This window comes from Lipotes vexillifer, unplaced genomic scaffold (genome assembly GCF_000442215.2).
Source record: "Lipotes vexillifer unplaced genomic scaffold, Lipotes_vexillifer_v1.1 scaffold129, whole genome shotgun sequence".
Classification (NCBI taxonomy): Eukaryota; Metazoa; Chordata; class Mammalia; order Artiodactyla; family Lipotidae; genus Lipotes; species Lipotes vexillifer.
Window position 1 is genome coordinate 650,844 of NW_006777287.1, and position 5,286 is coordinate 656,129.

The 5,286-nt window shown below is 50.0% G+C and overlaps 1 protein-coding gene across 2 annotated transcripts in view; it reads left to right on the forward strand.

The window, feature by feature from the left end:
- The first annotated feature begins 1,113 nt into the window (after positions 1–1,113).
- UBA1 (ubiquitin like modifier activating enzyme 1) overlaps positions 1,114–5,286 on the forward strand; it is a 23,547-nt gene continuing 19,374 nt past the window's right edge. Inside the window, exon 1 of one of the 2 annotated variants that reach the window (XM_007450840.1) lies at positions 1,114–1,255. The gene's annotated coding sequence lies outside the window, so the exon portion shown is untranslated. Of the gene's footprint in view, positions 1,256–4,465; positions 4,691–5,286 lie in introns of those variants that run through there. The other variant, XM_007450839.1, reaches the window with a different exon arrangement.

Here is a 5,286-nt window from a genome sequence, read left to right on the forward strand (position 1 = left end):
AACTATTGCAAGGGCAGTAGTCTCCTTGCTATGTTCTTTGCTATGTTCCCAGTGCCCTGCACTTAGTAAGCATTCAATAAATCTTTTTCAAATGAGCAAATGTGGAGGATTTGAGGACAGGATATGTGATACAGAATTTGGGATAAGGTGATAAAGGCATTTTGTGTTAAATACCTTTGCTGTAACATCACCTTCTCAGGGAGGCCTTCCTTGACCACAGTATCTAAAAATGCAACCTGTCCCCCACAGATTTCCCTTTACCTTGTTCTATTTTTCTCCACAGCATTTAGCAGTTATCACATATATATGACATATTTACATATATATTTAATTGTATATTCACATATGAATATAGGCTATACACAATGTATTTAATATTATATTTATTTTATACAGATGTAACTTTTTTTTTTTTTTTTTTGCCACAGCACATGGCTTGTGGGATCTTAGTTCCCCGACTAGGGATTGAACTCCGGCCCTTGGCAGTGAAAGCGTGGAGTCCTAACCACTGGACCACCAGGGAATTCCCTACAGATGTAAATTATTTACATATTGACACTGGCTATCATGTTATGTAAACTGTGTAATATTAACATGTACATTTTATTAGACACAATTTATATTATATTCACATGTATCTAATATAATTTTTATTTATTTGTTACATTTATGGTCTTGTCTCTCGCTAGTCTGTCAGCTCCATGAGGGCAAGGAAGAATCCCTGGCACCTGGCCCACAGCTCGAGCTCCAAAATGTCAAATGAATGAACTCCTTTGGCCACCTGAGCCTCAGCTTTCCCCTCTGTAGGATGGGTGTGCCTTTCCAATCTGGAGGTACCCCCATGTTCCGATCTCTTTTCCTACACCTCCCCCTCTCCAGAGGGCTGCTCCCGGAACTCCACAGCCCAGGTTTACATTTTCCCATACCCTGGGCGTTCATGCCCACCACGTGCACTAGGCGCCGGCCCGACCGGACTACCACCCCCAGCATGCCTCGCGCGTTCGTGAAGTACCACCACAACCCATAGGGGTATCTGGGTCTGACAAGGGCCCTGACGCCGCAGGAGCAAGGGCGCGCGCCCCTCTAGCTAAGCACCTGTGGTACGTTCCAAACAGGGGGCCCTCCAAGGCCCCGCGCTTCCGAGCCCCGCGGGAACTCTGGCTCTTCTTGTACAACGGAGGTGGTTTGCTCTTCGTTGTCCCGTGGCTTCGGCTTATCTCCAGCAGGAAGGCGAGGCTTCCGCCCGGCGCAGGGGGTGAGCTGGAGCACGGTACCCCCAACCCCCTGGACAGCATTTGAGGGAGGGGGCTCAATTTCGGGGATCCCCGAATGGGCATATTTAGAGGCTCTGAGCCCGGTGTGGCATTTAGAGGTGGCTGTTTTTGAGGGGACCCTTAGCAAGTGGCGTTTAGGGACTCCGGGGTGGGACTTGGGAGTCTGTTTTAAGGAGCGTCCCTCGGAGGCAGGGTTTATACCCCTTGGAGACAGGGTTTAGGGGGATGTTTGGGGAGACCCTTAGGGTTTGTGTATGAATACTCGGTCCACGAGGCAGGATTTGGTGTGCTTCCCCAAGGTAGAGGCAAAGTTTGAGGTTCCTGAACTCAAGGCGGAATTTCGGGGGGCTTGTTTCAGGAAAGGTCCTGGTGACGGTGGGAACGTTTGGGACCGACGTGGCATGTGGACCTATCGAATGGCCTTTTTGACCTCTGGTTCTATTATGATGTCTCACCGCGGAGAGACTAGACACATCTGGGCCCACAAGTTTTTTTAGGAACAGGAACACCCAGCCCAGGCTGTGGAAGTAACACCGGAACCTAGTGTGCTAGGTTTTTCCCGAGGGGACAGTGTGCCACGGGGCCTTCATGGACCGTGGCTTTATTCGTCATTCATAAGGAGGTGGGCTGTTGTGGAAGACCTTTTTTTTTTTTTTTTTTTTTTTTTTTTTTGCGGTACGCGGGCCTCTCACTGCTGTGGCCTCTCCCGTTGCGGAGCACAGGCTCCGGACGCGCAGGCTCAGCGGCCATGGCTCACGGGCCCAGCCGCTCCGCGGCATGTGGGATCCTCCCGGACCGGGGCACGAACCCGTGTCCCCTGCATCGGCAGGTGGACTCCCAACCACCGCGCCACCAGGGAAGCCCTGTGGAAGACCATTTTTGCCTTTTTCGCACCTGGTCCGTTGGAAGTGTCAGCATATGAATTATTCACGAGGGGGTGGATCAGCGTGCTGAAGGGGTGTGCTGAAAGGGGCGTTCTGCAGTCTGCCGGGCAAATTAGATCTCATTTATTAAGCGTAAAGGTGAGTAGCACCCCGAGTTTTCTGTGGCTTTTCTAGGGGCGTTGTGCATAATTCATGAGGGGCGTAGCTTTTACGGCTTCACCTGCATGATCCGCTGTTAGCTTTCCCTTAGAGGTTTCAGGATTTAAATTTTGCGTCTCAGCGAAGGGACGAGGCCTCGCTCATTGTTCATTCCTTACGGCCCAGTAATCCCAGATTATCAGCAAAGGCTCTAGATTCAAGTCCCATCGATCCTTGCCAGCTGTGTGATCTTTGGCAAATTTTTCTGTGAGCCTGAAAAAATGAGTAAGAACATAATGGTGATCAGATTAGTTTACACTCATTTAGCACTTTATTAGCCCGTTTAATCTCCACAACAATATCTAGGTGGTAGGTAGATGAGGAAACTGGGACACCGGGAGACTAAGTAATTTGCCTAAGGTTACTCAGTCAGTGAGTCTGAGTCTACAGTCCAGAGTCTGTAGTCTTAATCAAATGTCATAATGTCTCTCTCCCATCCACCCAATTCAATGGTACTACTACTACTGTTAGTCATGTAGCACTGCGTGCCAGGCACTGTTCTGAGACCTTTCTACATATTTATTCATTTAAGCTTCATCACAAGGTAGGTTACTATTGTTCTCATTTTATGGGTAGGGAAACAGTGGCCCAGAGAAGTGAAGTGCCTGGTCCCAAGTCACACAGCTAGTCATCGGTGGATGGAAATGATTTTTGTGAGGGTTTAAGAACTCTCTAAGGAGGTCACCTTTGAGCTGAGACCTGAAGGACAAGAAGGAACCGATTTCCTGCTCTGCATTCCTGAGACCAGTGGTGCAGTGCATGGAAAGGACACACAACAGGAACCACCACATAGTGGGTGATCAGTTAATGTGATCTATTATTATTATTTGACAAAATCGTACTGGGTGCTTATCGTGTGCCTGGGGCTTTGGTATACAGTCGTATCTCTGGTGACCTGGTAGTCTCTCCTACCTATTTAATGGACATTGGTGGCCTTAGCACTCTGTTTTCCAGTGTAATTCTGGAAGGGTGTTTCAAGGCACTATTTTTTAGATAATGTCCCAAGTTGGGGGTTTCTCTAGTGGCTGGGTACACCCTCACCCATAAGTAATTTTATATTAATATAAAATATATTTACATATCACCTTTAAATTAATATATAATACTTAAAAAAATTAACATTGCCCTGTGCCAGCACTGCTCTGAGCTCATTCCATAGTTCATATTCTCTGGTTTTCACAGTGACACATTTTGCCTTTATGATGTAGATGGCTTCTACTACTATCCCCATTTTACAGTTGTAGAAACTGAGGTACCTGCCAACGGTATGTGGTAAACCTGGATTTGGTTGGACCAAGGCAGCCCTGGTGCAGTTAGTTAAGGGTGGGGAGGAGGCAGCTGCACTTCTCTTGGGTTTCCCCTGTGGTTCTGCAGCACCTTTCATCATTCATGAACGGGAAGGGGTGACCAAGTTGCCTCACCTGGAGTACCATAATCCCTACTTGCTGGAGAGGGCTGTCTTGAGTGTTATCTGTCCATTCAGTCTCATGCATAATTCATGAGTAACTGGGTGGGACCTTTCTTGACCTCTCTGAGTTTCCAGGTTGGGCTGCTGCAGCATCACTATTCATTATTCATGAGCTGGGGGAGTGTGTTTTCCCTGTGTTAGCCCTATTTCCCTGCTTACTGGGTATTAGATGCAGTAATGGGCGGACCTGTCTCTTTTGTTCTTGCCCACCGGGCCTCATGTATTACTCATGATAAGATGTGGCCTCGGTCTCCTTGGCTTCCAGGCTGCAGCAAGTTCATTATTCATGAGCATGGGGGTGTGGCTTCCATGTTTTAACATTGGCTTTCTGGTTGCAGGGTGTTAGTCAACCAGCCACCCGTCCTCGTGCATAATTCATGATCAGGAAGTGTGGACTTGATGTCCTTTCTTGGTTTCCATGGTAGCCTGGCTGTAACAATGTATTCATTATTCACCTTCCATGGGCGTTCCCTCTATGTCGTTTTACCTGTTTTCCTAGTTACTGCCATAGTAGCCACCAGGTGGAGCTATTCGCCTTCGAAGGAGTCACAGACAGGCAGGGGCCGTCATGCATGATTCATAAACGGGCGCGGCCTGCCTGCATCCGGGTTTCTGGAGGTGGGGCCCAAGGTTTTGTTCCGGCCCTGGGCTCAGCGGCCGCCATCTTGTGTCGGCGGCGGCTGAGGGTAAGAAGGTCCCAGGGACGAGCGCAACCACTACGGCCTGAGGAGGAGAAGGCAGCGACGGCGATTCTAGGCGGCCCAGGCGGCAGGGAGGAGGAGGAGGAGAAGGAGGAGGGTGGCGGCCGGGCTTGGCTTCGGCTCCTAGAGGAGTTGGCGGCGGCGCGACCCGGGGAACCGGCATTGGTAACAAATGGCCTTTCTCAGTTCCTTGGCCGGGGCAGGGGCTTCGCGAAGCATTGGAGGGTCTTGGGTCGGCGCAGGGCCAAGCTGACGTTGGGGCGGGCGGTGATGACTCGGGTCGTTGGAGAGAAGCGGGGGTAGATCTTGGGGCGGGGCCGACATTTCTCATCCGGGACCAGCCTAGTCCCTCGGGCTCCAAAATCTGACTTTAGAGTCAGACCCCCAGAATCTGCTTTTAGAGACTCAGGCCAACATTCCTAGTCAGTGACCTGACCCCATTCTGAGCCTTGCATCGCAGATCGGAACTTCCCCCAATAAGCGGTAGAGACTTACGGGATCGACATTCCTGGTCAAAGCCTCCTACCAGTGTATGTCATTAAAGACCTTCCCCAGAATCTCTCTTCATTCACTCCTAGTTCCTCAGTATTTGCCCTCGCAGCTTTCAAGAGGGGCCAGACCTCAGGGAGGGTCCATTTGGCTTCATTTCTAAAAGAGTCTTTTCTAGCATCTTCCTTCAGAACCTACCCTCCCCAACACACACACACACACACACACACACACACACACACACACACACACACTCCCCCCCCCCCCCCCCC